We start from the raw sequence: 24,000 nt of genomic DNA, 5'->3' as shown, positions 1-24,000 counted from the left end.
TAATTTGGATTTTTTTAAATCATAATTATCAAAGCATTCTTTTGTGAAATGGGCTTCCATATGTTTTGGATGTGTAGCCTACATAAAGAACATTACACCATCCCCCCAAACTCCCCCACCCCATAATTTATGGAATATAACATGTCTGAAAGATTTTGATCACTGAATGGATTTGCATTTAATGGCTCACACAATGAAAGAATGTTTATAAGTTGTGAAGAGTTTGACAGTTTCACTGAGAATCAACGTATCAGTTTCGATCAACAAGCCATGTGCATTTAGTCATTGTGCAGATTGTAGACAATAATATTTTGCACACACGTGCCAAAACAAATGCCATTTGCTTAAATCAGTAAGAAATTAAAATCTGATGTGAACAAGAAACGAATTGTTCAGAGATCTGAACTTATTGTTTTCAGGGGGGAACAAAGTCTAATTCGAGAATTGGGCCAAAGCAATTGAGAAAAACTGTAAAAGAAAGTGAGAGCCAACGTTATGTGCACCAATTTCTGTGCTGATAATGACCATGATGCATCTCTCTTCTGGGTGGAGTCTTAATGGGCAAACTGATCTTGTGAATTAAGACTAATTTTCCACTTTCTAAAAGTCACTTGAGAAATAATTGCATTACTGTTGCGCCAACAGGATCTCTCTGTTCATGCCACCACCCCTCCACCTGAAACTGAACACCATGACCTTTGACTCATGAGCCTATCAGAGATTATGACTTCCAAAGAGAACTCAGTTTACTTCCTCTCTAACAATGGTCACCTTTACTAATCGATTCCCATGTGCACTACAGATGCATCTGGTCTATCCCATCCATGAATGATCCATGAGACTTGGAGGATACTCTCAGTTTGACACCGTAATATTTGGACACCAAAGACTAGGGAAATGGTTCCGTAATTACAAAGATGATAAAGTATACTGTTACACAGCTATACAAATTAGTTTAATCTTAATTTACATCTTTGAACACTGATGTTTACTCAGCAAGGCCGCTTTCCCGTGCTATCTGTTCCTCTCCTGGGATTAGTTCTGTTTATATGGAGCTCTATAGCTCTTCACAGGGATAGATATGGAGATAAAGTTTGGATCAACAGGAAGAGGCCTGCTCGTAGACCGGAGAGTCATGGGATTATCCTCCCATCCCTTGTCATCTTTCCCTTTATATGCATCTTTTCCATATTTTTGCCATTGTAATCATCAGTGGGGAACAATCACGTATATCTCTTTTTTCCCCTGTCTCTTTTTTATGGAAGCTTGTTTCCGACATTGAATAAAAATATAATTGCAACCTTTTTAAGTCATAATTCTGACGTTTTTCACAAAATTGCGAGTTTACATCTCACAATGCTGACGTTTTTTCTCACAGTTGCGAGTTTCTCACAGGTATTTCACAATTGCAAGCTCTAAACTCATAATTGTGAGCTTACATTGCGAGATGTAAACGGAGAAGTCGGAAAAAATAGTCAGAATATTGCAAGATGTAAACTTGAAATTCTGAGGAAAAAATCTGAGGAAATTCTGAGGAAAAAAATCTGAATTTGTGAGTTACACAACCCCCCCCCCCCCCCCCCCCCCCCCCCCCCCCCTCACCCATTGTGGGGACCAGCCAGCGGAAAAAAAGGCATTAATAAACATAGTAAATTATGTTTTTTTGAAAATGTAAAAATGCAGCAAGTTTTCTGTGATGGATGGTTAGGGTTAGTGTGAGGGGATAGAATATACCATTTCACCTATGGACCCCACAAAGATAGCAAAACCAAGTGTGTGTGTGTGTGTGTGTGCATGGTAGCATCCTAAATGTCCCTCACTTTGACCTGTCATTTTTCACTCTGACAGTTTAATCAGAGTTCAACTACACTACTGCAAGCTTCCCCCGTCCTGACCACCTCTCCTCCCTCCTGTCCCTCCCTTTTTCCATCTTTTCCACTTTTGTCCCTCCCATTTTCCATAAATCTGCCTCCATCTGTCTCTCTCTCTCTGTCAGCTGTCTATCCACTTGTATGTATGCAAGATAGACCCAAAGTGGTTTCACTCCACTATAAGTCCTGTGGAAGGAACATCAAACTGGGGAAATCAAAATCATATCTTCTCTGAAAATGAGAAAGCGACTCATTTGTGTGACCTAGCCTGATCTTACGAGAGCCCACAGTGTTCAAAGGCAGCGGAGAACAGAGGCACACAGGTTATAATACAGAGAGGGCAGATTGATCGCCCCCTTGACAGAGTGAGAGTAGTAAATCTACTGTGAGCGCACTAGCAGTGTAACTCTATCTATCTTTAGTGCACTCTAACCAGAGCCCTTTCTTCAGTCAACCTTTCCCAACCGCCGTAAAAACATTAATTAAACAATGCTCGGTGAGTTTGCTTTCATCTTCGATATTAAACCCAATCACTATGAATAGCTTTACTTATTAAACTATTTTCCTCATATGATTCTCTTAATTTCTCTTAAAATTGTATTTCCTTTTTTGTAAATCTTTATAAAATAAAAATAGACAAATGAGACAACTGCTGAGTATAGAGCTATAAAATAAATCTGCATAGTATCTTTTGTATCTGATGAAAAAGTTGAAAGTTTATGTATTATGTTTCATAAAAAACTGCTGGATTTTATTGATTCACTGAGAGAGTCTCGCTGTTTTTCTCTCATACAAAAAGCAGGAGACTTACGCAAAATCCTCCAATTGCTCGCCATTCAATCTCATTGTGTAAAACAAACAACCGAGACATTTCCTTCGTGATATTTCTATCCTTTTGGCACAGACAGAAGGGGAAAGGGAAACAGACATCACTGTTAGAATAGGTGTGACATTTCCACAGTTCAACCTGTAATTATTTAAGCAATCAACAATTAGTCAGAGTCTGTGAATGTTTTTATGACACTATTAGTGCAATGAACCTCTCGGGTAAGACAATGAAAGTCAGACAAAATGACAGACATTGACAAACCAATACCAAAATGTGTGTGCAGGTCTAGAGACCTTTACGGCCTGTTATCACAGCGTCATCAGATCTTCTCTCAGACACTAAGACTCCAAACATCAGGGTCTTCAGCTCAGCATTCCTCCTTCAGACGCCCAGGCAATGGTCTCTCTTGCTCAATAAAATAGTGCGAGGAGTCACCATGGCAACCAACGAGGACCTCATCTGGCTAAATAGACATCTAAATGCCTGGGATATCAGTGAACATTTGGCTGCTCTGTGACCCGTGTGCATGCATGTGTGTATATGTAGGTTGAATTATGTGTTTGAGAGGGAGGGGAGTGTATTTAATAGCACTGATGGGATTAATTTGAATTGTGGTTCTGTTGTTAGGTTTAATTAAAGCATTAATGAGACATGCATTCTTGGATGTCTTTTTTCACTGGCCTCATTGCAGTGCATATTGGGATATTGTCTTCTCTGCAAAAGATGCATTTGATGCTGCCATAGAATTTGGTTAAAACAATATATTTTAGAAGGCAACATAATTACGATGCCTACTTTCTGGTTTCTTCTAGTTGGGATCTCATCTATGATGCCTAAAAATGCTTCCTCAACTGGCAGATCACTAAGATAAAAAACAGAAAGAAAGACTTTTATTCAGCAAGGATGCATTAAAGGGACATTTCACCCAAAAACAAAATGTCTGTCAAATCTGTCATTAATTACTCACCCTGATGTCGTTCCAGACCTTCGTAATCAACGTAATCACCATTTTGAAGGCCCAGAAAGCTAGTAAAGACATCAAAATAGTCCATGTGATTCCAGTGGTTCAACCTTAAAGGTGCAGTATGTAATATTGATAGCTAATGGTTGAAATGGGCACTGCAATCCAAATTCAATATACTGGAGAGAGTTGTTTCCCCCACCCCTATCAATTTATCAATGTTTTAATATGCTCCCGTTCATAGAGATTTTTAGATGGATGTCTGGTAGAATCTGCCCTCTCTGACCCAGTTCGTTCTCTGGCTTCCGTGGCAGCAATACAATGTGTTTTCTGCCAACATGCAACCCGGGGTGTCAAAATACTATTGGGTAAACTGGCAGCGTGCGGTATCGCACAGACCGAAACAAAAACAGACATTCCGCCATGGAACGCACATTTCAATGCCGAATGACTGGCTGTAGCATTGTTTTTTAGTGTAACGAGTATGTGAACTTAGTAAAAGAACTCAATCAAAAATTTCCTAAATATCTGCCACCATATTAGGGTATTTTTATGCTTTAGTAAAGTCAAAAACTTACTTACAGCACCTTTCATGTTATGAAGCGACATTAATACTTTTTGTGTGCAACCCCGCCCAAAAATAACAACTTTATTCAACAATTTCTTCTCTTCATGTTGTAAACACAGTGCATCGCTTCTGGGTTCTACGTCAGAATGCTGGCTCGTTATTGGCCGGATCCTGCGTCAGCATCAAATGCATGTGTCGTGGTGCTCACATGAACAGTATCCGAGACTGACTCAGAAGAGAAGAAATTGTTGAATAAAGTCGTTATTTTTGTTTTTTTGTGCACAAAAAGTATTCTCGTCAATTCATTACATTAAGTTTGAACCACTGGTGTCACATGGACTAGTTTAATGATGTCTTAACTATCTTTCTGGACCTTGAAAATTGGCAATTACATTGCTGTCTATGGAGGGGTCAGAGAGCTCTTGGATTTCATCAAAAAGTCCTTAATTTGTGTTCCGAAGATGAACGAAGGTCTTACAGGTTTGGAATGACATGAGGGTGAGGGTTCATATTTTGATGAACTAACCCTTTAAATTGACAGTAAAGACATTTATAACATTACAAAATATTTCTTTTTCAAATAAATGCTGTTATTTTGAACTTTTTATTAATCAAAGAATCCTGAAAAACTTTCTCTGGTCTCCTGTCTCAACTGTTGTCAAAATGTATGTTTCTTGAGCACCAAATCAGAAATGATTTCTGAAGGATCATGTGACACTGAAGACTGGAGTAATGATGCTGATAATTCAGCTTTGACATCACAGGCATGTTTTAAAATATAATAGAAAATAATATTCAATTGGAAACATTTTCACAGTTTTACTGTATTTCTGATCCAATAAATGTAGCCTTAGTGAGCACAAGAGCATAAAAATCTTATCCACCCAATACCGAACATTTGAGCAGTGTATGTGTTCAGGAAAGATCATGTCTTCATGTAAGAACTTAGTTCAGACACAAGGAGAGAAAGAGAACTGAACACAGCTGCACTTCAACAGCTGTAATCAACACCATGACTTGGGAACATTGAGGGAGCAACAGGTGCACAGGATCTGGAAGAAATGTGAGAGCTACAATGCAGACTTGTGAATTTCTTAGAAAAAGATGGAAAAAAGTCAGTAGTGCACATTTTAAGATTACATTCATCTCTGTAACAAGGACACACGTGCAGCTGTGGTGCTGCTTTACAGCTGCTGTAATAAGAAACTCATTCACAGTCCAATTGACCGTTGGGAAAAGCAGGCCTGCATATTAAAATCAGATCAACTTCACCTCATAAATTTGAGCTTGATCATGTTGTTATGGAAGCTTGCAGGACCGACGGCCAGGATGGGGGCTTTACCACAGCGCCCAAGGATACCCTGCATGGAGATATAAACACACTGAGAGTATTAACCACAGGGTCTTTTACTCAAATATGAAATGGTCATGGGTATAATATAGCCTTAGACTGAGAGAATGTGATTGATGAGTGAACCCCTTCATAATACACACACTACCGCGCTACAGCAAGAATGCATTTGATCAAAAGTCACAGTAATTTCACTTAAATTTCCATTCCACAAAAATATTAATCAGCACAACAACTATACAACATTGCCAATAATAAGAAATATTTCTTGAGCAGCAAATCAACTTATTAGAATGATTTCTGAAGGATCATGAGAAACTAAAGACTGGAGTAACGATGACATACATGCACATAAAATACATTCAAATAGAATGCAGCTAAACGCTACTGAACCTGGAATATTCCTTTAATGGTTCTTGTTGTTCTAACAGTGTTCTGGCTACAGATTTCTGGACTGTGACATCAACAGTTGTGTGGTGCAGTATGTCCTTCCAGTTTATCTGCTGTGTGGGAACCTGAGGACAGAGCCAAACACAGACATATAAAGTCATGCACTGATGATGAAGTCATGCAAACCTCACATAATCGAGAAAGTTGCGAGGCAGCTGAAAGAAATTAGAAAGGAGAGAAAATGGGGCTAGGGAAGAAAAACATGCACATCATGAAACACAGTATTGAAGGCACAAAAACAACAACATCATCAAAACCTCTTCTTTCTGTGTATATTCTCCACTCACTTCCCTCTTCATTCACTCAGCAGTGGATTCTTACAGATAGTAAATCCCTCCTCTAATTAAAAATGCAAAATCTAGCCCACTTTCGCTTCCACTAATGTGCGTTTAGAGCTATGATGCGCCTGCCGCCGCAACTTTCCAATCCTCTTTCTCTCGCTTCTCTCTGTCTCGCTTTTAGATCTCAGTAATATAAGTCTCTCTCACACACAACACACTCCTGAGCCTGAGGTGTGGGTGAAGATTTTCCGACATCAAAAATACAAATGACTTTCAAGTTAGCAGGCAGTGATTCATGCAGAGAGATTCATACTCTGGCACATATATCTCACCATTTGCTCAATTGCAGCCTGGCATTTCATTAAAAACCTTATTTAGCCTACATATCATATTTTATTCATTTTTTTCAGCCTCTCTTTGGTCTATCTATCTATCTATCTATCTATCTATCTATCTATCTATCTATCTATCTATCTATCTATCTATCTATCTATCTATCTATCTATCTATCTATCTATCTATCTATCTATCTATCTATCTATCTATCTATCTATCTATCTATCTATCTATCTCTCAAGTCATCTATTCTCTAGTCTATATCTATTATTATGCACTGATTGGGTGAAACAAATAGCTATTGTCATGCCTGTAAAACACACTTTATTGCACTGGATTGCTAATATTTTTATTTTCTTTTTATTCCTATCCTACGCTCTCTCTAATGGGGATGTCATGCTGTGCAGCTCAAGCTGCCTTCAAAAAGAAACAGTAATGTCTCAAAGGCAATGTCTCCAAACTGGGTCGTCTGAGTAGGCATGGGTTCTTACAGACGGAGGAAAGCTGTGGTTGACGCTGAGAACAATGTGTGCACAGAAAGACTGTTTTGTGCTCTTACAGTTTTCATTTGTCTTGGGAACTGCAGGTACCTTACAATGCAGTCTGTAAGAGATTCAGTTACAGTTAAAACTGAAATGCAAATTATTTTCTACTGAGCATTATTTTAATTTAGAGCCATGGCAGCCATGGAGGAGTATATAAGGATGCACTGTATGTTCATAACATGAGTGTTTGTCTTTTGGCAAATTGGAAAGGATCTATTTGTGTCTTGACATACTTCCTACATGAGTGTGATATGTAAAAGCCGTCAGTGCAGGATTGGGCTAAGCTCTGAAAAGTCTCGCTCAAATATACTTTTTGAAAGGTTTTGCAATTCCCATGATAATTATTCCATCTCTCTGTTTGGAGTCATTCACAAGCAGTTCTCATGAAAAATGCACTTCTTCATCGGCAAGATTTAACACTATGAAGTGAGCTTGTGCAAGCAGAAAATACGAAGTACATTACTGAACCCGAAAATAGGTTTGCACACCAACACTCACACTTAGACACACGCATTCACTCCCTAAGGGAAGCATGTGAGCAAACTAAGGGCAAAAAGCAGGGTGAAGCTCTGGCAGACCAGTGATTAGAAATGAAACAGGAAATGCTTTTAGAATTAATCCAGTTTGACAGTTTGAGTATCTGATTTATAAGAGAGAATTTAGCTCAAAAATAGAAAGGATCATCTAAGGCAGGATCTACAAGCAACTTCACACAAATAGTAAGAGATTTGTCTCATTATTGAGTTTGCAATTTAGCATGTTGCTAAGCTAATGGTGCAATAATCTAATACGACACATCAATATTGGATACAATTTTACATTTTTAGTTAAACTGAACTATTATTATCTATATTTTTTAATATTTCTCTTGCCCTTGCATCATCTTTGAAACAGAGCATCTGATACTACAGAATGTTAATCAGATTGAATCATTATATTCTCTTTCACAAATATGTTCATATCTGGATAGATCGCAGAGACTATTTGGGGGAGATCAGACTAGCTTTGCCTGTCCTGTGGTTCAAAGCCTCTTTTCTTTACCTGAACAAGACCTAATTCGATGATCCCCTCCCACAGAGCCCAGGGGAACCTCCTGTTGGTGCTCCGAGACACAGATCAGCACAGTCTGGGGTGAAGGAGGCTCACAAACACAGTGCTACAAAAGTGTGGAGGAATATTTAAGGATTTACAAAAGCCTCTAATATGAGATCAAGGGGTCACTGTGATGTGTAAATCTTATGTGCAACTTTTAGACAGCTATTGGAATTAGCTGAATGGGTGGCTTTAAAACAAAAAACAAGACTGTTCTTAAACTGGGAAGTTATGTGGACTGTTCAGAGAATGTGTTTTTACATTCTGCTCTACTTTTACATTATTTTTATATTTAAACGCGATTTAGACGAATGTGGTTGCGCTCACGTCTTGTGTAGCATTTTGCATATAACAGAGAGTTCTAAAAGCATGGAGCACAAGTCAAAAAACACATCTAAAGACAGTGTCCTGTGTGAATGCTCTCTAAGGATGTTTTATAACTTCAAAAAACTTTTGCCACGGCAAATAATTGAGAGACTATACCAGCCATAATATTTCTTAGAATCCATTTTTTTTTCTTACTTTTTTTTACAGGTGGGGCAGAGTCCCACCAAAATATTCATCCAAACATAGACCTCTATACACTGAATTAATAATAAATTACAGTGAAGTGAGGTGACATGTGGCCAAGTATGGTGACCCAAACTTGGAATTTGTGCTCTGCATTTAACCCATCCAAGTGCACACACAGTAGTGAACACAGACCCAGAGCAGTGGGCAGCCATATTGCTGCGGCGCCCGGGGAGCAGTTGGGGGTTCGGTGCCTTGCTCAAGGGTCTCACCTCAGTCGTGGTATTGAGGGTGGAAGAGAGCACTGGTTATTCACTCCCCCCACTGACAATTCCTGCCAGCCATGATGAGATTCGAACCCACAACCTTCAGGTTACAAGTCCGACTCTCTAACCATTAGGCCACGACTGCCCCGTGTTATACATGTGTTCAGCATTCTGCAACAAATATTTTTCGGATTTTCTAGACTATTTTAAGTCGTAAATAGAGCAGGATATATAAGAATGTAGCGCATGGATTTGGCAGGCATGTATTCATGATACTAAGAGGGGCAGCCGGTCTCGGATCCCTCCCCAGCTCTACAGCGCCCCACACATTTCCAATGTAAAGCTGTGGTGAAAAATGGAACTGCAGCGTGCTCTCAGAGAGAGCCATTGTGGCAGATTTCTGGCTGCCCATCTTATTTTCATGTGACGTTACCTCACGTAAACCTCATTCCAGACCAATATGATATTAGTCCATCAGATTCAGCTTCAGCTAGGTCAGTAACTAGTTGGCATGTCTGTTCTTCCTATCTGGAGTAGTGTATCAAATTATTGAGATCATAAACCCTTTCATTTAAACATGCTCATATGAATAGACTTTATATACAGTGGGTCTGTAGTGTTTGTTCTGAGAATAGACATGACTTTATTTTCCTCACTGGAATTCCTACATAACTTGTAATATTCTAAAACAACATTCGGACGCAATAAATACTACATTAAAGGCAATTCTAAGATGGCATTCTATGCGTTTGTCTTGTGTAATAAATTCTGTCAATCATCTTTAGAGTGCCATCTTCAGGAATTCTGCCAAAAGTGTGTCTGAGGTGTTCAGCGATTAGAATATAAAGCTTACAAAATGGTTATCATAAACTAGCACTAAGATTATCCATTTCAATAGCGATAGTCGGCAAAACGAGCGAATGAGTGAAAGATTGCTGTAATTGAATTTAAGTAAAATATAATAAAATGTAATTTAAGTACTAAGAAGAAGAAGAAGAAACACAATAGAAGTAACAGTGTTATGCAAATGCATTATTATTACACTTTCATTTATGTAGGTTGTCATTAAGAATAGCCTAGATATCTAACTCCGCGCTGCATGTGTTATGTTTATGTTCACATTACTTTTACATGAAATAATTTGTGTACATTGGCAAAAGTCAATTACACGAATTTCGAAATATTACGAAATAATTGATTATTTACGTTTTACAGCTGGAAGTGCCGTAATTTTTCTCTGCTTCCGCGTGAGGTGCAGCGGTCACGTGCGTGGTACAAGAGAAGTTCATGAGAAATCTTGTCCTCCTGTGAAATCGTGTCCGCTTAGGACCCCAGAACGATTCTATTGGCTGAAATAACTTTTAATGGGTAATCTGTTCAGAGCCTGATTACAATTCAAAATCACGTTTTGATTTTTTGTCATTTAAATGATGTTAAAATAGTCTTTAACATCTTGCAAATCATATGTTTCATATACTAGTATATAACCGAAGCTATGAGTTGTGAAATCAAGCATATCTTGTTTTTTTAGTTAGCGTATGTTCTAGCATAGCATACAGCTACTCCATTATCTTATACACTACGTTTGCACTTACCCTACATTTTAAAAGCCATAGCCCGCTTTAATGTTTATACAATTAAAAAAAACTAAACCTGTTGTATTTATTTTGTGCACCTGTTCTGAATATTATAGTTTTTTTATTCTTTATTACATTACTATGTTATGATTTTGTATTGGTATTATTACTTAGTTTATAAATTGAAATAATTTACAATGTTAGGCATGTTATTGCTCCCATTTTGATCAGGCATTACCACGTTGGGTTCTAAGTGGACACTATTTCACAGGAGGACACGATTTCTCATGACACCTGTCACTCTCAGAAAACTCCCAGTTTACAAGCTGTAATTACGAGCTCTACGAGGACGTGAACACTTTTTACAAGCTAGAATCTCGTAATTACGGGAATTACGAGGTGGCTGAACGCACCTTTAAAGGTCCCGTTTTTCGTGTTTTTTTGAAGCTTTGATTGTGTTTACAGTGTGCAATATAACATGTGTTCATGTTTCGCGTGTAAAAAAACACATTATTTTTCACACAATTTACTTATCTGTATACTGCTGCTTTCACTGTCCTCAAAACAGCTTGAAAGATTTCCCTGTTCTATGAAGTCCCTCCTTCAGAAATACGTAACGAGTTCTGATTGTGCCAGCGGTTCCCGTGTTGTGATTCGACAGCAGCTTAGGGCACGCAGAGCGCACGTTACCGGAAAGGTCACGCCTCTCACCATAACAGGGATGCATGCGCTCAATGATCTCGAAGTACAGCGTCCCTGGGAAAGCCAAACAAAGGTGACTTGACTCCGGGATGAAAATAACAGCGTCTCGACGACATGGCGACAAACAAACTATACAAACGCAACCGAACGCAACACTTCCTATTCTCCACGCGGGAGCAACAAGACCACGCCCCCTTTTTCGCGCGTTCTTGTGGGCGGAGGTTAGTCAACATACTGCTCTACTGACGTAATTAAAGCAGGAAATACCAGGATGTAGTCCTAACCAGCCGTTCGCTGTAGGCTTTGAAAGGGAACTTCTGTTAAATAAAATATCTCGCTTGGCATTGAACTTTGAGCTTTATAATTTTACAGGTATTATAAATGCTCTAACAGCAACATTACACACTAACTAAAGTTTGAAAAATGGGATCACGAAGAACAGGACCTTTAATTCTGCCATATTGCGCGTTGCGGTTGCAGTAATATGAGTGCACCAATTTGAATATCTAAGGTCTTTGGCTGCATTTACAAATGTGAGACACTGGATTGCACGTGTTAAACTTTTTTTCATTTGCGCCGCTCACGTATGAGCACTATAAAAACAGGGAGACAGGTTTTGGGAAAAGGGTCAAAGATGTCCGCAGAAATTATTATAAATGAGTTAAAGCCATATTCACGTTGCATTTCCTAATACAGTTGGCCAGTATTGACAAAGACCATTTTTACATGCTTCAGAAACCACTCACTCTTTTGACATTGCAGGTGTTTCATCATAATGGCCAAAATGTGCGTCATTTGGGGGAAAGAGACAGGAAGGGTCTGAAATAATATGAGGCGTTTATTGTGGTTCAGGCACTATCTATCAGCTCTGCTTGTAACTAATTGTGTGTGGGGGGGTTAAGGTCTACATTTATCTGTCGTCAGCTTTACTGCCTCGGTCGCTGACGTATGACCACACAACATGTTGAGTCTGCAGTCTGTGGCTTAAGGTCAGCTGTAGCTCCACAGAGATGTTTTTCAGGACTGTTTTTAGTGGAGGAGTCTCACAGAACTCAGAAGGTCCTTTGTTTGGGTTGTTCTTTGTTTTTGTAATGCAGTTCTTGAGAACAGCCCGGTCTGAGATAGCGTATCTGTTAATTGTGGCATTGAATTTGCGGGGAAGTTTCAAACTTTTTGATGACTTAGATCACCAACTATGATGATGTCCTTAGGATGGATACCTTCCTAAAATTACAGTTAAATATTTTCACATATAAAAACCCATTTATTCAGAGAAAATATAAATATATGTAAACTATTAGGTGGAAAATATTTACTTCATTTTTGTTTAATCTTTTTTTTCTACCAACAATTAAGAGTAGATGTATATCTAGATCTGAAGAAAAACATAAAACTATGGCTGTCAGTAGAATAAAATAATAGGCTACTGATTATTTAACTTTAAGTTAACTTTCCTTATTAAATGTACTAATAAGTTTATTCATAATAATAATAATTATTATTAGGTTATAGTATTATTATTTTATAATATAATATTATATTGGTATTAAAATTATTCTCATTAAATTATTATTATTAATCAATTTTATTTTGTTACTTTTTTTCTTCACACTTTTTTTCTCCCGGTGACATTTAAAATTCTACTGTCTATTTAAAAAATGGGTCCTTTGTTGTGTCTCACCCAAAAGAAAACATGTTCTAGTTAACCAATTTCATGATATATTTATCATAGCCTATTTAAATATTCAAAATAATATATTCAGTATAATACTGTTTACAAGAGTTTTCATAAGACCTGTTGAACATGCAAAGAAAGCAAGTGAGAGAGAAGCAGATATTAGCAGTGTAACCGGAGGCAGAGACAGAGGAGAGGTGTGGAATTTCACCGGATTGAACCGCTTGTTGTTGTCTAATGCGCCCTTGCTTGTCGCATTACTCATCTCGTGCGTGTAGTGTTGGATAATATCATGCAGGTTCTTTTCATCTCTTGTTTTTATGCTACATCATTTTTACTACTCGCCCCAGGCCCACACTGGCACATTCTGCCCAGTCTTGTCAAAGATGACCTGACCTGTCCTCTGACTCACCTGAATCCCTTCAGAGCTGTGACGCAGATTGCTCCAGTAAAGGTGATCTAATCTCCGGATCAACTGACATCAGACCTCGGCTCTCTCCACCCCAGCCACCTGCATGCTGCGTCTCCCTGTTGAAAAAAACAGCGTTAGGTATGTTTTGAAACACGGCAGCTGGTTTGAGCTGGTTTAAATTGGTCCTTAGCTGGTCATGAGCTGGTCCTAAGAAACTAGCTTCAGCCCAGGACCAGTTTAAACAAGCTCATGACCAACTAGGACCAGCATAAACCAGCTGCCATGCTTCAAAACATACCTAACCAGCACATGCTGTTTATTTCAACAGGGCTGCCCTATTGTGGGTGCTGAGTTTCTGGGGCTCTGATAATGAAGCTCCCCTTCCGACTCCTCACCTCTCCTCTCACACCCGTCCTCCATGCTGTGAGTTTATGAGCAAGTGTAGAAATTCAACTGTGTTATTGTTAAGTCAGCTCATTTTTGTTCTGAATCATTGTGGTTCAGGATGAAACCATGTTACATTGGCTTGTATATGGTTTATAATTTGTTTGTGTGTCTGAATATGCAAAAGTGTAAGCCAAAATTTACCACACATACTGTTTTTGTGTCAAAACATAAAGGATTAGCTACTAGCGGCAGACTAGCGAATCTTCTCTGTCTCCTGCTGGTTTCAGTTGAATTGTTTTGATGTAGTTTGTGGCCAGTCACAGCTGCATATCTGTCATGCCGGTTACTGTCCCATTCAGACAGACATGTTTTGGAGGGGAGAATGTGGCGATTTGGGGAATGTAAATTACATGTTGCAAGTTCCCTCACATAAAGTAGCGGAGCTACAGCGCAGCAGTATATAATGCCGCTTCATTTAGTGGGACTAAAATGATATGCATGCCGTCTGTTTGTCCATCTTTCTATGCACACACTGAAAGAAGAAATCCTATCTGCACAAAAGTGTGCATACCTCCATGACAACAGGCACATTATTCCTTATGAAAAATTGAAGGTGCATTCGGGTGAGCGAGTGTCTTTTGAATATTTCATTAAAAGTTGTCTCTTTCTTGCTCTTGACGTCATTATCCTTCGGCATAGAACTGGGACAGGATGCCACTGCAACTTCCTGTCTGATAACAAAGACCAGTGAGTGCTTTACAAATAATTTTATTGAATATTTTTGTAGGATTTCAAATAAACATAAAAATTTACATTAATAGTAAGTGGTTAAAAGATACATGTTACTAAAAGTAAATATTTTCTAAAGCTTTAGTACAGTGACAATATTTCTTAATCTTGCTCACCAAGGCTGTATTTATTTAAACAAAAAATACAGTATAAGCTTCACATTTCTGCATTAAAATCATCCAGAAGTCTGTACATCATATCAAGTACACTAAATTCTGCCCACACTCAAAGGACAGAGCGAGGAATGACTTTTAATCAATGCTTTGTTAAAGCTTTCCAATTGTCTGAAGCAGTTTCTCTTCAATAATGTATGCCCACAACATAAATAACAGACATGTAGAGACAAGCAAAACCAGAGTGATAAAGGGAAGGATTTTGGGTGCACACACAAACAGACTCCGAGATTCAAACAGGAACCAGACAAACAGTCTAGCTCTTATCTACAAAAACACCTGCCTTCAGTTGGGACATGGTGCAATTTCAAAGAATGATGCAAAGACGACTGAGAGTTAGACACAACTGCATATCTGTTCTTGAGTGAGGGAATGTGAAATAAAGTTTATAAGGTGCAGACGCCTGGTAATGAATATCTAGAGACAACAGGAAAGAGGAATTGAGCTAGAAATAAAGAAGTAGAAGAAGAAAAAAGCAGAAACGTTACATAAAGAGTCTGAAGACAGTTGGTAACATTTTTCTAATGTAATTGTTTTAAATTATAATTCAATTTATTTAATAATACTACATAATTTTACCTTCGCCAATACATTTATACAATTGTGTCATGCCAATACAGCAGAGTTAATTAAAAATAATTTTTTGAACTGAACTGATAATTGAAAAGAGAAATACAAAACAAACAGCGAAATACTAAATATTAAATACAAATATTTAAAGAATTGGTGTTGCCTGCATTCAAACATCATAAAATGGTAGTATACGCTGTATATAAATAAATCTGTGGATGCCTGTACAACAAAAAGCACAGTAAAAATGTAAACAACTTTACAGAACAACCTGTACATTTTACTGTTTAAAACTGATGTATTATAAAAAAAGAATTAGCATCACAAAATTACATGACGTTTTTTTGTGTACATTGAATGCACTGCCTGGAAAAAAACTGAACAACCAGTCTGAAGGGAGGGTGGAAGTGACATCACATGACCTGGTTTACTAGTCAGAGTTCAAATCAAGCGCCACTCATCTATCAGGGCCATGAGCCATTGATCTGTTGAGTCTGTTTGTTGACGAGAAGGATGAAGGACCCACTGACACACATCTGATATTCTATGGCAGCTCAGTTTGGAATTTTAAAACACTTGTCTAAAAAAGGTTTAGTGTTCGAAGTGTTCAAATTATTTACAGCCCTGGATTTTGATTTTTTCTCTCTCAGTTGTGTGTTGCTTAAAACATTGGCTTGATTCTAGAATACACATCAAGACATTGCACATGATGCACAAATATGAAGGGCTGTTGGTTTATCTCACGAGGACCACCTGTTAGTCTGAAATAATAAATAACCATATGGTCAAGGTCTTTACATGGAGCTGTATATTTTAAGGCACATTTTTACAACTTACAGCAAGAATAGCAAAGCAATAGGTCAAAGTCCAGATAAACACGGCCTTCATCCCATTGGCTAACCCTCCTTTATCTCATGAGTTTAAACCCAGAGCAGACAGACATAGGAATGCTCTACATTTCCTGAAGAACTTTCCCAAGCCAGGATCCATGGCTCTCTCCCACCATATATATTGCTTCTCACAAATAATAAAGCCAAAGAAGCAACTTTTACTGCCAGGGAATTGTCAAGATACTTACATCCAAGAGGGATGCAATTTTAGTTTTCTACGGGTCTTTAAAATCAGCTGTCATATAATATTATGCATGACTCTTGACTGAGAAAGTCTAATCAAATGTCCATAGGGTGCCGTTCATGCCTGTTGAATAGTAACCCTCTTCTGCGTAGTGTTTCTCTCTCGGATCTTTGAAGGTGATGAAATATTGAGTAGGCCTCAGTGTTTGCATCCACTCCATTAGTGTTCCTTTCAGAATTCGGCCATTCATACGTTGTATCTTTCCACCCTTTTTTTTTTTTTTTTTTAAATCAATGAGGTCTTAAAGGATTAGTTCACTTCAAAATGAACATTTCCTGATAATTTACTCACCCCCATCTCATCCAAGATGTTCATGTCTTTCTTTCTTCAGTCGAAAAGAATTTACGTTTTTGGAGGAAAACATTCCAGGATTTTTCTTCACGTAATGCATTTCAATTGCAACCAACGGGTTGAAGGTCCAAATCAATGCAGTTTCAAAGGGCTTCAGAGGGCTCTGCACGATCCCAGACGAGGAATAGGGTCTTATCTAGCGAAACCATCAGTCATTTTCTAAAACAAATAAACATTTATATACTTTTTAACCTCAAATGCGCGACTTCTGTTTTGTTCTTCTTCACGGCGTATGAAGTCATCACTTTGGAAATGTCACGTCCGTGGCGTAGGTGGAAGTACCGACCCAGTGCCGAAAAACTCCATCTCGTGTTCTCCTCCAACTTTAAAATTGTTTGGCAATAGCTATGTTTCCATCCACCTATTTTTATGCGCATTTTGGGATACCGCATCAAAAAATGCTATATGGAAACGCCACAATGTGCATAAATTCTAAAAATGCGCATTAAAAACGTATGCGCTTGTTTGAGTAGGATACATTTTCTATCCGAAACGAAAACATGCGCATAAACTACGATGGAAACGCATTTACCGAATAAATTCCTTGATGCGCATAAAGAAAATCATGTGACTTTCGCGATGTAACAGCATAACTGTACTAACCAGCGGAAAAATCTTGTTTGCACAGCATCTAAAATGCTGTTTTGGTGTTTAAGAAGTCTGTTGTCAAAGATGCTCGGGATATTTCCCTCCTAGAACTGTCTTACATTACTGCATTCCCAAACAGCACATCTGCCTCTGAAAGCATGACAACAAGTTTCTCTGAGACGCAAATCATTTATTATATACGAAAATGATTATATATGGTGGCTTCTCCTATGTTTCTTAGAGATTTTTTAGCGGCAGTTTATCGGGAAGTGGCGATTATGTTCTCTTCGACTCACTGGATGAAAACGGTGCTTTATTCGCAAATGTTTTATGCGATATTGCATTTTTGCGCATAAATTATATTTGCAACTTTGGATGGAAACATAGCTATTGTTTTACCTTTTTTTTGTATAGGGAATTTGATTTAGTCTTTGCACGTTCGTTTAAACACTGGGACAGCACTTCCATGCATGAGAGGCATACGCAGTGAAGAACAACAACACGAAGTTGTGCATTTGAGGTTAAAAAATATATAAATGTTTTTTTTTTTAAATCACCAATGGTTTAGCTAGATAAGACCCTATTCCTCGGCTGGGATTCCCTTTAGTGCCTTCTGAAGCCCTTTGAAAGTGCATTGATTTGGACCTTCAAACCGTTGGTTGCAATTGAAAACCATTATGTGAAGAAAAATCCTGGTATGTTTTCCTCAAAAAACATAATTTCTTTTCGACTGAAGAAAGAAAGACATGAACATCTTGGATGAGATGGGGGTGAGTAAATTGTCAGGAAATTTTCATTTTGTAGTGAACTAATCCTTCAAATTTATATACTGTGTAAATAATTTTTTTTTTTATAAAATAATTTTGTTCTTGAACATGTTTTTCCCTTTGATAAGAGTAAAGTTTTTTTTTTATGATCCATAGAGACCAATCAGATCCGATCAGGACTTTTTAAAGGGATAGTTCACAAAAAAAAGTAAAAAAAAAAAAAAAACCTTTTACACTTATTTGCGGAACACAAAAGGACATATTTTGAAGAATGCTGGAAACCATACAACATTGGAGCCCATTGACTTCCATGGTGGACAATATATAAGTGTGAGTAAAAGTTTCTCATTTAAGTAGATAGGAGTTGGTCATGGAAGCCCAAAATAACTACCCGGACCAGAGGCGATAGATACTAAACTCCATACAGTCTCTGCTAAAGCATATGCTTAATACGTCAAAGTTCATTCCCACCAGTAATAGATTCTGACGCTTAGAACAAGCCATAGCTGACATAGATCTGTACAGCTTATCTCCTTAAATTCAGCCGCTGACAGTCTGGTCTCTAAGCAGATGAGTAGTGAGGGTTAAGTGGCTTCAGCTCATTGCAATTGAGGCTGGTGAGAGCAGACTCACCAATTCTCAACGCACATCACAGTCAGTTTGGTACACACTTGCAGACCCATCTGCCTTGTGCATCTAATCAGCTTATGACCACATAAAATGCTGTTTTGGTGTTTAAGAAGTCCTGCTGAAGTCACGCAATACTTCCTTCAGATCAGGAGATGCACAAGCCTACAGTACATCCAGAGCTAACCTGAAGAGGGGGATCAAAAAGGCCAAGCACTGCTACAAGCTAAAGATAGAGGGTCACTTCTATAGCGTGAGGGTCACGCTATTGTTGGGAGTCATTGTTCAGCTAACCTGGAGTTTCTCATGGTTAAATGTAGACCGTTTTATCTACCCCGGGAGTTCACCTCCACTATTCAAAAAATGCTATATGGAAACGCCACAATGTGCATAAATTCTAAAAATGCGCATTAAAAACGTATGCGCTTGTTTGAGTAGGATACATTTTCTATCCGAAACGAAAACATGCGCATAAACTACGATGGAAACGCATTTACCGAATAAATTCCTTGATGCGCATAAAGAAAATCATGTGACTTTCGCGATGTAACAGCATAACTGTACTAACCAGCGGAAAAATCTTGTTTGCACAGCATCTAAAATGCTGTTTTGGTGTTTAAGAAGTCTGTTGTCAAAGATGCTCGGGATATTTCCCTCCTAGAACTGTCTTACATTACTGCATTCCCAAACAGCACATCTGCCTCTGAAAGCATGACAACAAGTTTCTCTGAGACGCAAATCATTTATTATATACGAAAATGATTATATATGGTGGCTTCTCCTATGTTTCTTAGAGATTTTTTAGCGGCAGTTTATCGGGAAGTGGCGATTATGTTCTCTTCGACTCACTGGATGAAAACGGTGCTTTATTCGCAAATGTTTTATGCGATATTGCATTTTTGCGCATAAATTATATTTGCAACTTTGGATGGAAACATAGCTATTGTTTTACCTTTTTTTTGTATAGGGAATTTGATTTAGTCTTTGCACGTTCGTTTAAACACTGGGACAGCACTTCCATGCATGAGAGGCATACGCAGTGAAGAACAACAACACGAAGTTGTGCATTTGAGGTTAAAAAATATATAAATGTTTTTTTTTTTAAATCACCAATGGTTTAGCTAGATAAGACCCTATTCCTCGGCTGGGATTCCCTTTAGTGCCTTCTGAAGCCCTTTGAAAGTGCATTGATTTGGACCTTCAAACCGTTGGTTGCAATTGAAAACCATTATGTGAAGAAAAATCCTGGTATGTTTTCCTCAAAAAACATAATTTCTTTTCGACTGAAGAAAGAAAGACATGAACATCTTGGATGAGATGGGGGTGAGTAAATTGTCAGGAAATTTTCATTTTGTAGTGAACTAATCCTTCAAATTTATATACTGTGTAAATAATTTTTTTTTTTATAAAATAATTTTGTTCTTGAACATGTTTTTCCCTTTGATAAGAGTAAAGTTTTTTTTTTATGATCCATAGAGACCAATCAGATCCGATCAGGACTTTTTAAAGGGATAGTTCACAAAAAAAAGTAAAAAAAAAAAAAAAACCTTTTACACTTATTTGCGGAACACAAAAGGACATATTTTGAAGAATGCTGGAAACCATACAACATTGGAGCCCATTGACTTCCATGGTGGACAATATATAAGTGTGAGTAAATGAAAGCTATTTTATATATTTAAAAAATATATATTTTTGAAGTCTTCAAATGGCATTGTGAGTTTCTCATTTAAGTAGATAGGAGTTGGTCATGGAAGCCCAAAATAACTACCCGGACCAGAGGCGATAGATACTAAACTCCATACAGTCTCTGCTAAAGCATATGCTTAATACGTCAAAGTTCATTCCCACCAGTAATAGATTCTGACGCTTAGAACAAGCCATAGCTGACATAGATCTGTACAGCTTATCTCCTTAAATTCAGCCGCTGACAGTCTGGTCTCTAAGCAGATGAGTAGTGAGGGTTAAGTGGCTTCAGCTCATTGCAATTGAGGCTGGTGAGAGCAGACTCACCAATTCTCAACGCACATCACAGTCAGTTTGGTACACACTTGCAGACCCATCTGCCTTGTGCATCTAATCAGCTTATGACCACATAAAATGCTGTTTTGGTGTTTAAGAAGTCCTGCTGAAGTCACGCAATACTTCCTTCAGATCAGGAGATGCACAAGCCTACAGTACATCCAGAGCTAACCTGAAGAGGGGGATCAAAAAGGCCAAGCACTGCTACAAGCTAAAGATAGAGGGTCACTTCTATAGCGTGAGGGTCACGCTATTGTTGGGAGTCATTGTTCAGCTAACCTGGAGTTTCTCATGGTTAAATGTAGACCGTTTTATCTACCCCGGGAGTTCACCTCCACTATTATCACTGCAGCCTATATTCCCCCGGATGCTGATGCCAAGCTTGCTATGAAAGAACTTCACGCAGCCATCAGTAAACAACAGACTGATCACCCGGAAGCTGCGTTTATTGTTGCAGGTGACTTTAATCATTCAAACCTAAAGTCAGTGCTACCCAAGTTTCACCAGCATGTCTCCTGCCACACCAGAGGAAACAAAACCTTAGACCATGTATATACAAACATGGCGGGAGCTTACGTTGCGACACCCCTCCCCCACCTGGGACAGTCAGACCACCTCTCTTTGTTTCTATCACCCAAATATTCACCCCTCATCAACCGTGTGAAGCCATCAGTAAAGACCATCAAGGTGTGGCCTGCGGGGGCAGACTCCACACTCCAGGAAAGGTTTCTAAACACAGACTGGAGTATGTTTGCTTCTCAAGCCACCAGTGGCGCTCACACGGACATTGACTCATTCACTTCCTCTGTATTGGATCATATCAATACCACCATCGACAGTGTTACAACCCAGAAACAGATCACCACATACCCTAATCAGAAGCCTTGGATGAACAGGGAAGTTCGACTCCTGCTGAAGTCACGCAATACTTCCTTCAGATCAGGAGATGCACAAGCCTACAGTACATCCAGAGCTAACCTGAAGAGGGGGATCAAAAAGGCCAAGCACTGCTACAAGCTAAAGATAGAGGGTCACTTTTCCAACTCTGACCCTCGACGCATGTGGCAGGGCATCCAGGCCATCAGTGATTATAAACCCACCCACTCCACCCCCGCAGCCACTGATGTCAACTTCCTGAACGAGCTAAATTACTTTTATGCTCGTTTTGAAAGAGACAACAGAGAAACTGCCACCAAGCTCAAACCCTCAGCTGACCACCCACCAATCACACTCTCCTCCACAGATGTCTGCAAGGCACTGAGCCGGATCAGCGCACACAAGGCTGCTGGACCAGACAACATCCCTGGACGTGTGCTCAGGGCATGTGCGGAGCAGCTCGCTGGGGTTTTTACAGACATTTTCAACCTGTCTCTTGCCCAAGCAGCTGTACCGACATGCTTTAAACGCACTTCCATTGTGCCAGTGCCAAAACACTCTAACCCGAGGTGCCCTAATGACTACCGCCCTGTAGCACTCACACCCATCGTTATGAAGTGCTTTGAGCGGCTGGTCCTGGAACACCTAAAAGACTCTCTACCATCCACATTGGACTCACACCAGTTTGCCTACCGCAGCAATAGGAGCACAGAGGATGCCGTTTCCATGGCACTGCACTCTGTGCTCACCCATCTGGACCATAAGAACACGTATGCACGCATGCTGTTTGTTGACTTCAGCTCCGCATTCAACACTGTAATCCCATCCAAGTTAATAGCTAAACTTGGAGACCTGGGCATCAACACTTCAATGTGTAACTGGATTTTGGACTTCCTAACTGACAGACCCCAGAATGTTCGTTCAGGATTCACCTGCTCCACATCCATCACACTCAACACTGGCGTACCACAGGGCTGTGTGCTAAGCCCGTTTCTCTACTCCCTCTTCACCGCCGACTGCAAGCCTGTGTATGGATCTAATTCTATCGTCAAGTTTGCGGACGACACTACGGTGATCGGGCTCATCAGCAACAACGATGAGACTGCCTACAGGGAAGAGATCCAGCACCTGGCCACATGGTGCGCTGATAATAACCTGCTCCTCAACACCACCAAAACTAAGGAGCTCATCGTGGACTTCAGGAAAGAGTCAAGAGGCACACACGACACCATCCACATCAATGGAATGGCTGTTGAACGTGTCTCCAGTTTCAAGTTCCTGGGGATCCACATCTCGGCGGACATGTCGTGGACGACCAACACCTCCAGCCTGGTCAAGAAGGCTCACCAGCGCCTCTTCTTCCTGAGGACACTGAGGAAGAATCAGCTCTCCTCTGCTATCCTGGTGAACTTCTACCGCTGCGCAATAGAAAGCATCCTGACCAACTGTGTGGCAGTATGGTATGGGAGCTGCTCTGTTGCGGAGCGCAAGGCACTGCAGCGGGTGGTGAAAACTGCCCAGCGCATCACAGGGACTCCACTGCCTGCCATCGAGCACATCCAGAGGAAACGCTGCCTGCATCGAGCTCGCAGCATCCTCAAGGACTCCTCTCACCCAGCCCACAGACTGTTTTCTCTCCTGCCCTCCGGCAGGCGTTTCAGGATCCACCGGACCAGGACCAGCAGACTTAAGAACAGTTTTTTCCCCAGAGCTGTCTCTTTATTGAACTCAAACCCCCGTTGATCCACTTCCCTCATAAACTGATAACTCTCCTACCTCACATCTTCCTTCACTTTGTTATTTGCACTACCGACTGTTTATCACAGTAACAACTGTTTACATATGCATCTTACACTGCCATATCTTAACTGGATTATGCTCATTTGCACTGCCGACTGTATTTATAGTACCAATGTTTACATTTGCATTTTTGCACTGTACTTCTAAATGTAATATGCAACCACTTTCCACTGCACTTTACACTTTTTTTTCCAGATAGCTCTGTCCATAATTTATTGCACTACCCTAATCCACTGCTATTCCTCATATTAGCCTAACATATTATTGTATACCTCTATCTGTAAAATTCTGTTTATAGTAATAGCCATCTGTATATTGTATTCATAGTACATATTCACCTGTAAATTCTGTTTATAGTAATAGCCATCTGTATATTTATTCACTGTACATATTCACCTGTAAATTCAGTTCTGTTTATAGTAATAACGTCTCTCTATTTATACATATTTATACATATTCAGTACATATCCATGTCCTGCACTTACGCATC

Source organism: Gobio gobio, assembly GCF_949357685.1.
Source record: "Gobio gobio genome assembly, chromosome: 21".
Classification (NCBI taxonomy): Eukaryota; Metazoa; Chordata; class Actinopteri; order Cypriniformes; family Gobionidae; genus Gobio; species Gobio gobio.
Note: the sequence above shows the minus strand (reverse complement) of the source record.